The following is a 15,882-nucleotide window of genomic DNA, read 5'->3' as shown; positions in this document are numbered from 1 at the left end:
CGGTGAGTAGGTCCGCGCCCAGGATCCCAGCTGGCGAACCCCGGGGCACCAAAGGGGAGCGTGTGAACTCAACCTCTAGGCCACCGGGCATTAATCCAGCATTACGTGATTACCAGTCATCGTGAGTATTGTGTTTCTTTACTGCCACTTACAAGAACAACCTTGCAGCTCCTGTGTGTGAATCGCCTTTAGAAGCTGTTTTTGAACCACGTTAAGAAGACTGTCTCAGTTATTACTCATATCCTGTTTACTGTCCCCAAACGATTATCAGGTATCACAGTCATCCACTTTATTTACCATACTTGAATTCAAATAGTCCTTGGTAAGTGTTTTAAATTATTTAATTATTACAAGATATTTTGGACATTTTTGAAATAAGAGTAGGACCCTTCTCTCATGCTGATTACTTGGATAGAGAAAACACTCATTTGGATATCAAGAATGTTCATTATTTAAATTTTCACATAAAGTTTAATTCCTATCACATATACATGGAAGAGTTTTCATTACAAATCTTTTTTTGTGTGTGTGAGGAAGATCAGACCTGAGCTAACATCCGTGCTAATCCTCCTCTTTTTGCTGAGGAAGACCGGCTCTGAGCTAACATCTATTGCCAACCCTCCTCCTTGTTTCCCCCAAAGCCCCAGTAGATAGTTGTATGTCATAGCTGCACATCCTTCTACTTGCTGTATGTGGGACGCGGCCTCAGCATGGCCAGAGAAGCGGTGCGTCGGTGCGCGCCCGGGATCCGAACCCAGGCCGCCAGCAGCGGCGGAGCACGCGCACTTAACCACTAAGCCACGGGGCCGGCCCTTCATTACAAATCTTAATGGCAAAGTCATAAACAATTTTGGGTTATCAGTGGTACAATATCATGGCTAAAATCAGAAATTTCTGTCTGTTTGCTTATCTGGGAAGAGAGCAAGGGATTAGAAAGGGCCCCACCATGGATTTACACTCTTCACTTACCACTTTATCAAGGTCGCTAACAGTTGCTGTTATTAATAAATGCTCTTTCATATAATGGAAATGAGATTAGAGCTGCTCTGAGTTGCCTCACTGGACAGAGCTAGAACCAATGAGTGGAAGTAACAAAAACACCAACTTTAACTCATTGTTAGAAAGGACCAGCCAACCATTAACAATATCCTACTTAAAATACATAGCTGCCAGTTTCTTGGGCTCTGGTTTTTGTGATGTCACCATAAGGGGCTTATCATAAACCCTAGAAATGATATTTTATCTCCTTGGTGATGGTGGTGAGGTGGGGATGGTTATTTCAGTCTCAATTGGACTATTAAAATGCTAGCATTGGAACAATTAGTTTGAAATAGAATGCTATTGTTTAGGGAGGAATGTGCTCATCTAGTGGTCTAGTGGAATTTGAAGAGTTTCAAGTAAAAATTATGGACTAGAATTTAGGGGAAAGATGCCTGAGGGAGGGTAAAAGGGGACAGCAAGGCAGAGAGGAAAAAAATCCCCCTCAAAATAAACCTTTTTGATTTTGTTGGCTGTCTGCCACACTTAAGAAGGCTTCCTGGCTGACTCTGACCTAATCTCACATCAAATATCACTGCTGTGTGCTGTGTGCACAGGCCAGGCATGGACTTCTCCGTTTCAGCAGCTCTGGATCAGTGCAATAATCCTTGCAGCGGGGAGTCAAGAGGCACTCAGAGAGGAAGGAGCATGAGGATGAGTCTAGCGTTTGCTTACTGGTATAAAGCTGGGGTGCCCAGGGAAGCTGTTCTGACTGGGCCCACACAGGCCAGCCTAGCCCAGGTAGAAAGGTTATGGATGTGTCAAATAACCACACAAGGGCATATACACATGCACTCTTTGGATAATTGTTATTAATGATCACTCTCACCTGAACCTAATTATTCTAACTAGACTCAGTCTATTAATTTACTCTGTCTTGCTCTGTTTGGCTGGAAAGTCCAGGCGTTAATGTCAAATTTCTCAGTATGGCTCCTGATTTCTGCCCTGTGTTCCTTTAAGAGAACCTGGGATTAGTCATCTGTTGCCAAGAGCATAAAGTCCAAGCAGCTAGGCCCATCATGATCTAGCTCCAAGCTATTTCTAGCCCAGTACCTTCTCTTCATGAATCCTTACTCCAATCGTCCAGTCCCCTAAACACACTCTTGACCTCTGCTCACGCCACTCACCATGGATGCCCTCCAGCTCTCTCTACATTGTCCCAAACTGTCAAGGAGAGGCTCAGACATTTACGCTCACAGATCAGTCTTGTCATAGCCCAGGAAACACAGGCTAACTGCACGCCTTACACTATGTAGATCAAGCTCTGGCTCCCCTAGATGAGGCCCCCCGGCTCAGCCAAGCCCCAGTTTATGGAGAATAGTTGCGAACAGGCAGTGCGAGGACCATGTCCACAGAAGTATATCCTTTGACATAGTTGGGTATGCGTAATGTTTAACAAAAGCTTTCTGAAATAGTTGACAATGGTTAAAAAGTAGACTATCCCACAGTATTTTTTTTTAATCTGGATTTCCAGCTTCTTTTGAAATATCTGAAAATATGGCATCTGAGCTTCCTTCCTGCATAACATAGTTCAGCCAGCACTGAGTAGCCGCTGTTCCTCCATCTGAGGCTGGTCTCTCCTAATTGCTACAGTTCCCAGTGCTGCCGTATTTCTGATACCCAACTTGCTTTATTCATTTAGACCACCTAACTGGATGCTATGGGCATTTGAGTTTGCACATCACCATCCCCCATACCAAGGAATTGTCAAATCTCATCCTCCAGTACACATGGCTCTACAGAGCTGTAGCTCTTCCCAGGACGAGCCATGAGACAACAGAGCAGAAACACGCTGGACACTCTAATTTGGCTCAGCCCTTCTCCCAACCCAATATTATCTCCTTCCTCCCATACCAGAAATGTACAGGTCCTGGCCCTATGTGAATATTGCTCCAACTCTTTTTTCCAAGGTTGCAAGACAAACTATCTACTCCCACCTGCCATTCATTATTTTAGTAAGCTTTTTATTTTAGAATAGTTTTAGATTCACAGAAAAGTTGCTAAGATAATACAGATTGTTCCCATATACCTCATGCCCAATTTTCTCTGTTATTAATATCTTACATTAGTATGGTTCATTTGCGACAATTACAAATACTAATACATGATTATTAACTAAAGTATGTACTTTATTCAGATTTCTTTAGTTTCTACCTAATGCTCTTTTTTCTGTTCTCCAGGTCCTATCCAGGATACCACATTACGTTTAGTCATCGTGTCTCCTTAGCCTCCTGTTGGCTATGAGAATTTCTCAGACTTTCTTTGTTTTTTAGGACCTTAACAGATTTGAGAGCATTGGTCAGGTATTTTATAGAATGTTCCTGAGTTGGGAGATGCCTGATGCTTTTATCATGATTAGACTGGGGTTATGGGTGTCAGTGAGGAAGACCACAGAGATAAAATGCCATTCTCTTCACATTACATCAAGAATATAAGCTTTTTTTTTTTTTTTTGGTGAGAAAGATCAGCCCTGAGCTAACATCTATTGCCAATCCTCCTCCTTGTTTTTCCATTTTTCTCCTCAAAGCTCCAGTAGATAGTTGTATGTTGTAGTTGCACATCCTTCTAGTTGCTGTATGTGGGACGCCACCTCAGCATGGCCGGACAAGCAGTGCATCAGTGCACGCCCGGGATCAGAACCCGGGCCGCCAGTAGTGGAGAGCACGCACTTAACTGCTAAGCCACAGGGCTGGCCCCAAGAATATAAACTATTGATGTTGACCTTGATCACCTGGCTGAGGTGGTATTTGTCAGGCTTCTCCACTGTAAAGTTTTTCTTTTTTCCCCTTTCCATACTGTATTCTTTGAAAGGAAGTCCTATGTGCAGCCCACATTTAAGAAGTGGAGCGTTATGCTCCACTTCCTTGAGGATGGAGGATCTACATAAATAATTCAGAATTCTATATGGGAGCTTTGTCTCCATGCCCCCATTTATTTATTTATTCAATCATTTATTTATATCAGTATTGACTCATGGATATTGATTTTATACTTTGGGTTATGATCCATTACTATTTTATTTATTTTGTTACTCGAATTTCTCTGTCTTTGGCCCTTGGAGACTCTTTCCCTTGGCTCCTGTTTGCCTTTAACATATTTCCATCATGGTGGGGGTTTGTTTGCTTGTTTTTTGAGCACTTCCCTCCTTTCTGACACTTCAGGCACATCTTCAGGCATGGCAGGCCTATCTTTTATTTCCAGCCCCAACGCTAGAATTGGACATTTCTCCTAGAAGCCCTGCTTCTTTTTATTGGAGAACGGTGTCAGAAAATAAGATTTCGGTGTCTGTCATCCATTTTATATATTTTTATTTTCTCAATGTCCAATTTCTAATTTTCCAAGGTATGTCAAAGCTCATCTTTTCTGTGAAGAGTTCCATGACTACTTTCTCTAATAATTCCTTTTCTAAAAGGTATTATTATTCGGGGGTTGGGGGGAGAAGGAGGTGAGTGTGTGTATGGGACGGTATCTGATATACACAATAAACAGGTCAGATCCACATCCTGGGAAGGGAAAAATGAGTGCAGAGATGACATATAGTTTAGACAGAACATAGACCAAATCAGGAACTAATTTATTTTAGAAAACCCACTCTAACGTGTATATCAAATGCATTCTTTCCAGCAGTCAGAGGGGCAGTGGTGTGGAGTGATGATGATCAGACGCACTGTGAGCAGATAGACTGAGGCGAATCCTGACTCTGGCACTTGTTGGTCTTGTTCTTGGGGAATTCACTTTAACACTGAGCTCAGCATCTTCAGCTATGAAATAAAGGTCATTCATTAATTCAGCAGCTATTTTTTGAGCACTTACTACATGCCAGGCAGTCTTCTTGTTGCTGGTATGTCATGTGGATCAGGGTCCTGCTCTCGTTTGCCTTATATTATACAGTCAGGGGACAGGGGAGCATAGTAAAAAAGGATAAGATAACAGTGATAAGTATTATAAAGAGACCAAACGGGAAAACAGCAGAAGGTATTAGAGACACTAGATCTCTATTTTAGATTACATGGTCATGGAAATCCAAATGAGAAGGTGGCATTTAAAAAAGACCCAAATATTAGCAGAGAGCTAGTTACCCAAAGGTATAAGAGGAGATTGTTCCACGCATGAGGTAGAGCAAGGGCAAGGGCTCTAAGGTAAGATGAACTTTGGTGTTCAAAAAACTGAGGGAGCAGCTGGGGCTGCATAAAGTAGGCAGAGTAGCACGCCAATAAGGTTGAAGCAGTAAGGGCGTGTGGACTCTGGTAAAGAATTGGAGTATATTCCATGTGCAATGGGAAGTTGTGACAGGTGTCAACATATTGCCTTTCAGCTCTAAGTGCACCCTTCTTTGCCCCGACGTGTAATACCAGAGCTAGATCCTTTGCTAGCTGCACAGTGTTAAGCTTTGTCCATAGAGGGCACAGGAAGGACACAGCAGGAAGAAGTACAGAAAAGCACTTCCTGGTTCAAGCACTTTTTGTTTTCTCTTGTTCATGCCACACACAACTGCCAATAGCAAGGGAGAGACAGGCAGAAGGGAGTTTTACCGGCCCACCCAAAGAGTGCCTTCCTAGTGAGTTGGGCCAGCATCCCACAGGGCAGCTTCCAAGTGAGTTTCAGTGACATCCCCATAGGTGACTTTCCAGCAAGTCTTGCCAGTACCCTCGGGGGTGACTCTCAGAGCTCAGCTTCCCAGAGAAAGTCAGTGCAATCCCAACTGGCTTCCCAGCAAGGACTACTGGCAATACAGCTGGTGGTTTGCTCCTTGTCAATATCTTAGCAAACTTCACCATTCAGGGGGCCTGAGTCCATACTGGAATAGCAAGCTGTTGCCCTTGGGGCACAGGCAAAAGTCTATTGGAGCTGGGAGAATGGAAGAAAAAAATCTCTCTACCCCCTGGGGAAGGGGCAGGAATACATGCTGACCTCCTAACCGGATAAACATAAAACCTCACACTAAAGGTATATTTACACCAGGTCCTTTTATCTGAAAAATTACGCCTGGCAAATTGAAACAAAGAATGCCTTTGATGGGCTCATCAGTAGACTGGACACAGCTGGGGAAATAATCAGTGAGCCTGAAGATATGTCAGTAGAAACTTCCCAAATTGAAAAGCAAAGAGAAAAAAGCCTAAAAAAAAAAAGGAACAAATTTCCAAGAACTGTGGGACACTTACAGAAGGTGTAACATAGGTCTAGTGGGAATAACAGAAGGAAAAGACAGAGACAAAGAAACAGAAGAAATATTTAAAGTAACAATGGCCGAGAATTTTCCAAAATGAATGACAGACACCAAATCAAAGATCTGGGGAGCACAGAGAATACGAAGCAGGATAAACACCAAAAAATCTACATGTAGGCATATCATACCCAAACTGTAGAACATCAAAGACAAAGGGAAAATCTTGAAAGAAGCCAGAAAGGGGAAAAAAACACCTCACCTATAGAAGAACAAGGTTAAGAATTACATTGAACTTCTCTTCAGAAACCACACAAACCAGACAACAGTGGAGTGAAATGTTTAAAGTGTTGAAGGAAAAAAAAATGCCAACCTAGAATTCTATATCTAGCAAAACTATCCTTCAAAAGTGAAGGAGACATAAAGATTTTATCTGACATACAAAAATTGAGGGATTTTGTCACCAGTAGACCTGATTTGAAAGAAATTTTAAAAGAAGTTCTTTAGTGAAAAAGAAAATGACATACGTCAGAAACTCAGATGTACATAAAGAAAGAACATCTGAGAAGGAATACATGAAGGTGCTACTATGGTGACTCCAGGGGGTGAGAGAGCTATAGCCGCCTCCAGGATCTCACACAGAGAGGCTTTCCCTCCACTATCACTCTAACTTGTCCCTTAGTGTGGGTTAAGTTCTTAAATTTTTTTATCTACATTTGAGGTTTGGGGATTCTGTACAGTTGTCAAAGTGGTTCTCAATACTGTGGTTGCTCCAGCCAAGGAATGTCATGAATCCCACGGTTCTGATTTCATGGGTCAGAGAGGTCACCATGGAGACATATGTTTACAATTCAACCTAACCCTTTGCAGGTAAGCAGTATCACCCTGATGGCACATTTCAATTTGTTCACCACACAAGTTTCGTAGGCCAAACTCTATAAGCATTCATACATTATAGGCTAACCCAATGCTGCATCAGTCCTAGCCTGTTGGGGTGATGCTCTGGGCTCAGTATGCCTGAGGCTCTTGCCTTGACCTGTACTACTCCTAGTGAGCCCCACAGACATTTCCCCAACCAGGGCCAGTGTTGTTTGCTGGACCAGCCCTTGTGGGTCTTATGATCATGGGACACACTTCAGCAAAAACCCTCAGGGACATTTGGAACAAGATTTATTACTCACAGGTCCTAGAGGGTACACGGGACCCCTGGGGGCCACACAGTGAGGTCACGGGGAAAGAAAGAGAGGACTTGGAGCTCTGCCTTTATTAGAGGCTGAGGGCAGGATGGCTAGGGTTTCACAGGTCCACTCCTCATTGGCTAATTTAAAGCATAAGAGTGGGAATTACCATGTGAGAAAGGAGATCCTAGCAGTCAGTTATCAAAGGTCATTTAAGCAGTCAGTTACTTAGGTTACCCAGGGCATTCTGAAAGAGGGACCCTTATGGGGGAGGGGGGCCTAGTTTCTTATCTGGTTGTTTTGCTGGTAGCTGTGTCACACAGCTGGTGATACGTTCATTCAAGATGGATGTCTTTTGAAATAGATGCTTCAGCCATCAAAAGCTTCATGTCAGGCATTTACTCTACCCCCAAGCATATCCAAGGCACATAAAAAGGAAAGGAAGCTATTGGCTTGTGAGGACTCAAAACCCACGCTATTAAGAGCCACTCAGATTGGGTACAAACATACCATCAACTTCAGTTTTGAAACTATATGAGTACTTTCTTCATCTATGGATTTGGATTCTGTTCTACTATTCAATACCGAAAAGAAAAACTGTGATATCTCACACAGAGATAAATTTATATGGAAGCAAAAGGAAATTCACTATTGAATAAGTTTAGGGCAAAAAAATTTGAGAAACTTCTAAACAGACTGACCAAGAAAAAAGGAGTAGAAAAGAGGCTATCACTATATACCCTACAGGCATTAAACAAATAGAGATTTTCCTCAGTGTTACACTCCGACAAACCCATCGTAAATTGAAAATACCCTAATTTGAAAATGCATTTAATACGCCTAACCTACCGAAGATCATAGCTTAGCCTAGCTTACCTTAAATGTGCTCAGAACACCTACATTAGCCTACAGTTGGGCAAAATCATCTAACACAAAGCCTGTTTTATAATAAAGTGTTGAATATCTCCTGTATTTATTGACTACTGTACTGAAAGTGAAAACAGAATGGTTGTGTGGGTGCAGAATGGGTGTAAGCGTGTCGGTCGTTCACCTTCGTGATTGCGTGGCTGACGGGTAGCTGCGGGCTGCTGCTGCCCAGCACCATGAAAGGATCAGACCTCATATTGCTATCCTGGGAAAAGATCACAATTCAAAATTTCAAGTACGATTTCTACTGAAGGCATATCACCTTCACACCATCCTAACATCAAAAAATTGTGAGTCGAAATACTGGAAGTCAGGGACCATCTGGAAGAAGGAAAACCTACAAACAATTCTGGGCCCAAAAATTTTACAATTTCGATGAAGTGTAAAAATTCCTTGAAAGACACAAACTCACAAAGCTCATTCGAGATGAAAGAGATTACTCAAAAAGTACTCAACCTATTAAAAAATTAAATTTATAATTTAAAAAGCACAAGAGGGGCCGGCCCAGCGGCATAGTGGTTAAGTTCGCGTGCTCTGCTCTGGCAGCCCGGGGTATGTGGGTTTGGATCCCAGGCATAGACCTACACACTGCTTATCAACCCATGCTGTGGCAAGTGTCCCACATATGAAGTGGAGGAAGATGGGCATGGATGTTAGCCTAGGGCCAATCTTCCTCAGCAAAAAAGAAGGATTGGCAATGGATGTTAGCTCAGGGCTAATCTTCCTCACCAAAGAAAAAAAGCACAAGAAATAAAAGAAAACAGATCAAATGGACTTTATCAAAATTTAAAACTTTTGTGCTTTCAAGGACATCATCCAGAAAGCAAAAAGACAAGACCAACATACAGAACAGGAGAAAATATTTGCAAAGCATTTTTCTGATAAGAGACTTGTATCTAGAATGTAGTAAAAAAACTCTTACAACTCAATGATATGAAGACAATTAATCCAATTTTAAAATGAGCATTAATAGACATTTCTCCACAGAAAATATACAAATGGCCAATAAGCATATGAAAAGATGCTCAATATCACTAGCTAGTCAAGGATTAACCTTGCCCGAAGAAAGGTTTGGCACTTTGCCTCTGACCCCTGGGAGGTAACCTCTAGTAACCTCGGTAACCTTGAATGTCCTGCCTGATGGAAGTGTCTTTGTTTACCTGGGGCCTTGGCCAAGCCAGATAGTCTAGGCTAACAATGTGACTTAGGGTAAGGACCTTCAGCCATGCCAGGTGGTCTGTGCTAACAATGTGATTTATGATGGGAGCCTTGGTCACACAGCACCAGCTCAATCTCTGGAGGGGCTGGAGACTAAAGTCAGTCACACAGGTGGTCAGCTGTGTCTATGTGGCCAATTCCCAACAAAAACTCCTGATGACAAGGCTTGGATGAGCTTTCCTGGTTGGCAATGCTCTGCATATTATAACATATCATGTCTGGGAAAAATAAATGCTATCTACATGACTCCACTGGGAGCGGACAACTTGATGCCCTGTGTGTGATCCCTCCTGGACGCTGCCCTATGTGCCTTTTTCCATTGCTGAATTTAATCTTTATCCTTTCGCTGTAATAAACCATAATTGTGACAACACTGTTGAGTTCTGTGAGTCCTTCTAGTGAATTATTAAACCTGAGTATGGTCTTAGAGACCTCTCAAACTCACAAAAGTCAAATTGAAAAAAAGAATCAATCCTATTTCTATATATTAACAATGAACAATTGGAAATTGAAATTTTAAAAAATTATTATATAGCACAAAAAATACTATAATACTTGCAAGTTTTGTATGCTGAAAACAAAACACTAGTGAAATAAATCAAAGAAGACCTACGTAAATGCAGAGACACACCATGTTCATAGATTGGAAGACTCAATGTTGTTAAGATGTCAGCTCTCCCCAAACTGATCTACAGATTCAATGCAATTCCAGTCAAAATCCCAGCAGGATTTTTTTGTGAAACCCAATATTTTATCTAACTTTCAGACTTAGTCAAGACAGCGTGGTGTTGGAAAAATGGTAGTCATAAAAAATCAATGAAACAGATTATAGAGTTCAGAAACAGATCTACACATATATATGTAAACTTACTTTTCATAAAGATGCAAAGGCAATTTAAGGAGAAAGATAGTCTTTTCAACAGATGGTGCTGGAACAATTGGATATCCATTGCAAAAAAAAAAAGAACCTTGATTCATAACTCAAACTCTACAAAAATTTAGCTCAACTGGACCATAAACCTAAATCTAAAACTTAAAACTTCTAGAAGAAAACAGAAGAAAATCTCATGACTTTAGGTTAGGCAAAGACTTCTAAGATGATACCAGAGCATGATCCATAAAAGAAAAAAATTGATAAATTGAACTTCCTCAAAATTTAAAACTTCTGCTCTTCCAAAGGCACTGGTAAGAAAATGAAAAAAACAAGCCATGGACTGGATAAAATACTTGCAGATCATGTAAATGATAAAGGTTTGTATCAAGAATATACAAAGAACTTTCAAAATTCAATATTAAGAAATCAAACAACCCAATGAAGAAATGGGCCAAAGATTTGTATAGATACTTAAGTAAAGATATAGAGATAACAAATAAGTACATAAAAAATTCTCATTAGGGAAATGCATACTAAAACCATAAGGAGGTACCACTATATGCCTATTAGAATGGCTAAAATTGAAAAAACACAATTCTTCATACTAGTGAGGATGCAGAACTGGGACTCTCATACACTGCTGATGGGAATGCAACCTCTTTGGAAAACAAAAGGGTAGTTTATTACAAAGTTAAACACATTTACCATTCAGCACCTCCACTAACATCTCTGGTCATTGTGCAACCTCATCTGGTGAAATAGTATCTCCCCAAATTACCTGGGATGACAAATTTTTTGGGAGGGGGTTGAGGAAGATTGTCCTTGAGCTAACATCTGTGCCAATCTTCCTCTGTTTTTTGTATGTGGGGCGCCGCCACAGCATGGCTTGATGAGCAGTGTGTATGTCCGCGCCCAGGATCCAAACCTGCAAACCCCAGGTTGCTACACTACCAGGCTGGCCCCACAAAATATTTTTCTTAGTTGGAAAAGAACTTTATCCTCAGAAAGATTTAAAATTAAGCATAGAAATGTTGCAGAGAATCAATCCCATAATACTAATGTTTTTGTATTAAATCTTCATATTTGATATTTTATGTACTTTTGTGTTAAGAGTTTCACTGGCTACAGTTAGCAGGTGAATTTAAAACACGTACTTGAGCAATTGATTTAGTCTTCTATTGAAGTTGAAATTTTCTTGTTTATTTGCAGAAATGGAACATGCACCAAAAAAAAATTAAGTTCAACAACTTTACAGGTTAGAGACATCTAACCTTAAAATTGCTAATATATTGAAAGATTTTCAGTTAAAGAAAACTCTCTATTCAGCTAATGTAATCACTAAAACTCCACAGGAAAACAAGTATTGACTGTTCCTGGTAATGAGTTTACCCACAGATTTCCTCATCATCTTCACATTATCAAAGATATCAAGAAAGAAGATAAAATTACAGCCAGCCCCACTGCTGTCTTGCTCACACTGTATGGGACACACGAACGAGAAATGCCATTTGGGGTTAGAAGGTCAAAAGGAAGAAGGATTCTTAGCAGCAACTCTGTCCCACATGCAGCATATTAACCTCTCTAAGCAAGCAACATTCCTTTTCCAAAAAGCAAATTTCAATTCTTAGTTGAACTTTATTAAGTTATTTATTACTAGCTTTGATTTAAAAAACACAGTGAAAACAGCCAGGGGCAGCATTTACAATCTCTGCAGCTTGGTAAAAGGCTTTTGACCCGTGCTGCCCATAGGGAGGGTTAATTTATACTTGGTTTTCATCTACAGTTATCGTGACTGTACCTCAAGGGTACCTGGGACAGTTCCAGTTTACACCTGCTATCCCAGCGTAATGAATGGCACCTACTTCCAGACGGCAATCTCTAACCGCCACATCTAGCCTCCTGTCCATTTAGGTTGGCATCTGTAGCGTGCAAAGTCATTCCCTTTGACGTTAGAAAACTGGGTCTGAGTAACAGCCAGGTTATTTCTAATCTAAGGCTCAGAGAGCCAGAGATTTTCCAGCAATGAGGCTGCTTTTTCACAGTGTTACATGGACTACAAGAAAGCACGTAAATGGAACAGCTTTGTAAACTATAAAAGACTACACAAACAGACGTTATTACAACAGTGAAGCGACGGGACGGTAGCAAAAGTAAAAACTGCAATGGAATATGAAGAATTTAAAATGTTTAATAATTTTTTGACCAATGCCACACCTCTCACTTAAAGTTATTCACGCATTCCTCCTTTCCCCTCTTTCGTTTTCTTCCTTTCAATATTTCTGAGTCCCTACTATGTGCCGGGTACTATTCTAGGTGCTATATGAAGAAAGGATACCAAAACGAAAGACTCAGATGTGGCCCTTTCCAACATTAATTAATTCAGTCAATCATTTAGTCAATATTTATTGATTGCTTACTATTTTATCCCTTAATACTTAACATATAATATCTTTTTTATTCATTTAGAGCAATAAAATTTTGAAATTTTTCTCCAAGTATTGCACATTTTTTGTAAGATTTATTTTCCTAAGTACTATATATGTGTGTGTGTATTCCATTGAAAATTTGAAACTGAAAATTTTGGAAAATTGTATTTCTTGTATCTGGTAAGCTTGGTAAATAGGATTTTTTTTCCCTAATAATTTATAGACTCTTGGATCTTCTAAGTAAATAATAATATAGACTGCAAATAATGACTCGTTCATTCTGTTTCAGTCTTTCTACCACTTAAATCTCCAGTACAATGCTGAACAGGTGGTAGGACGGAGCACAATCGGCCATGGTGCCAGAATCGGGCTGTTACTATTAACGTTTGCACGTCTGTCCCCGCCTTACGATCTGAGGGCCTCAGGATCGGGGCTGACGCCTCCTCTCGTAGGTCACTGCTTCAGAGAGTCCCTGTACACCTCGCATCACAGTCTCTGGTATATGGTCTCCATGTGCAGTCTCCCATGGATAGCAATCCCTCAATAATGTGAGTTGAATTGAGTGAACGTCACAGCTGTGAAGTTTTTCTCAGCTTCCTCAGGCTCACTTACCTGACCCTTGTATTCCTAAGGTGTTTTTTTTTATTTATTTTTTATTGAGGTATATCATACTGTGAGACAATAGAAAAATATACACACATATTGGTCTCTGCCCCCAGTTCTTGGCACAGAGCTCCTTAAACCCTTGTAAACTCCCAAGTGATAACAGCACTGGAAGCATCTTTTGTTTTAACATTTGGTCTTTGACCCCCGGTTCCTGACACAGGGCTCCTATAACCCTTGGAGTTTCCTGGGTGACAGGAATGTCTTTTGTGCTAAGGAAGCCACTCCAGGTGGGCTCCTTGATGGCTCCCGGATGGAGGCTGGTCACCAAAAAGACCAAGCCATGATTAGAAGCTCGGAATGTTCAGCCCCACCCCGCATTCTCCAGAGGGGAGAGGGGATGGAAATGGAGTTAATGATCGATCATACCTAGGTGAGGAAGCCTCCATAAAATCCCAATAGTATGGGGATCAGAGAGCTTCCATGTGGTGAACACATGGAGGTGCTGGGAGAGTGGCAGGCCCAGAGAGGGCAAGAAGCTCCTCGCCCCTTCCCACATACCTTGCCCTACCCATCTGTTCCACCTGGATGTTCATCTGTATCCTTTATCGTATCCATTTATAATAAACTGGTAAACAGTAAGTAAACTGTTTTTCTGAGTTTTGTGAGCCACTCTAGCAAATTAATCAAACTCGAGCACTGATTTATAGCTGGTTAGTCAGAAGCACAGGTGACAACCTGGACTTGAGATTGGCATCTGAAGTGGGGGGCAATCTTGCGGGACTGAGCCCTCAACCTGCGGGATTGACACTATCTCCAGGTAGATAGTGTCAGAGTTGAGGTACATGTAGGACACTCAGCATGGGTCAAAGAATCACTTGGTGTGGAAAAAACCCCCACACATCTGGTGTCGGAAGTGTTGTGAGTGAGCCAGTAGCGTGAGGGTAAAGGAGACACGCAGGAGAAGCGAGGTTTCCTTTACACACACACAGAAAAGTGTGCACATCGTTAAGTGTACAACTTACTAAACTTTCACAAACTTCAAACAGCTGCATAACCATCACCAGGTCAAGAAACAGAACGTTCCAGGATTCCAAGAGGCCCCCTCATCCTCCCATACTGTTGCCACAGCCCCCAGAGTAAGCAGCACGAGTTCGTTTTGCCTGTTTTTGCACTGTCTATAAATGAAATCACTCCATATGGACCCATCTGGATCTGGTTTCTTTCCCTCCACATTCTGTCGGTGAGCTTCATTCAGATCTTTGCATGTGATTATAGCTCACTCCTTCTCACCGCTGTGTAGCATCCTATCACATAAAAACTTCACAATTTACTTATCAATTCTACTGTTGAGGGGCATTTGAATTGTTTTGGGGTTTTTGTGTGTGTGTGTGAGGAAGATCAGCCCTGAGTGAACATCCGATGCCGATCCTCCTTTTTTTTGCTGAGGAAGATAGGCCGTGGGCTAACATCTGTGCCCATCTTCCTCTACTTTCTATGGGACGCCACCACAGCACGGCTTGACAAGCAGTGCATCAGTGAGCGCCTGAGATCCGAACCCGCAAACCCCGGGTCACCGCAGCGGAGCGCGTGCACTTAACCGCTGCGCCACCGGGGCCGACCCCTCATTAAATTTTTAAGCAATATTTTTCACACAATACCTTCTTTCAAGTCAGAGTCCCAAACCCTTGAGGGTAGCAAGGTGCTAGCTAACAATAGACCATACAACCTAAGGATCACCACCTCCGTGTCCCAAAGTCCACCACTGTTTTGGGAATCCTCTTTCCATCTTACAGCTACAATACAAAACCAGCTTGTCTCGACCCGCATGCAGAGGAGCCTCCTCAGCAACCTCGTCTGAGGCCTTCGGGGTGGCTCCCCTGTCTTCCCCTCGCCTCCGTCCACTCTACTCCGGATTCTTGACCTTCACCCGTGACCCACGCGGCAGCGGTCCCCCCCTCTCAGCGCACGTCCACCCCACACGCAGCCCTCCGCTTTCCTCCAGCCCCTCCCCACCCCCGGCCGGAGCAGAGCAAGGACCAGGAGCAGCGGGTCACCGGGGAGTGCGCCTGCGCCAGGCGGGGAGCGGCGGGGTTCGCCCCCGCTGCAAACACCGAGACGTCCTCGTTAGATCCCCTCCTTCTCAGAAGCCCTCGGGCCGCCACCCTCGAGGACCGTCTCCCCGGCACCGTCTCAGCCTCGGGCCCAGCCCTGCTAGCCCGCATTTCTCTCTCTCCGGCCCCTGACGCCTCCTCCCCTGGGGTATCCCCCGCCCCCAGCCACGCCTCCCTCCTCATTCGGGCGCCCAAATTCCTCTTCTTTTCTAATGCAAAACATCCACACCTCTTCCCCTGCCCTGGGTCCCAGCGCTTGACGCTCAAATGGCTCCTCTGAGTTGAAATAACCGTTTTCCCCATAGAAGAATTGCGCTGCTGGCCATTAAAATAGCAACTT

General features: G+C 42.5%; 1 protein-coding gene across 2 annotated transcripts in view; it reads right to left on the bottom strand.

Annotated features, from left to right (window-relative positions):
• Positions 1–15,882, bottom strand: part of LEPROT (leptin receptor overlapping transcript) — an 86,355-nt gene that overhangs the window by 45,094 nt on the left and 25,379 nt on the right. Inside the window, exon 6 of one of the 2 annotated variants that reach the window (XM_058538236.1) lies at positions 4,582–4,799. The exons of the other annotated variant lie outside the window; for it this stretch is intronic. The gene's annotated coding sequence lies outside the window, so the exon portion shown is untranslated. Of the gene's footprint in view, positions 1–4,581; positions 4,800–15,882 lie in introns of those variants that run through there. 2 annotated transcript variants of the gene reach the window in all.

This window comes from Diceros bicornis, chromosome 4, assembly GCF_020826845.1.
Source record: "Diceros bicornis minor isolate mBicDic1 chromosome 4, mDicBic1.mat.cur, whole genome shotgun sequence".
Lineage (NCBI taxonomy): Eukaryota > Metazoa > Chordata > Mammalia > Perissodactyla > Rhinocerotidae > Diceros > Diceros bicornis.
This window is presented reverse-complemented; position numbering and strand designations above follow the sequence as displayed.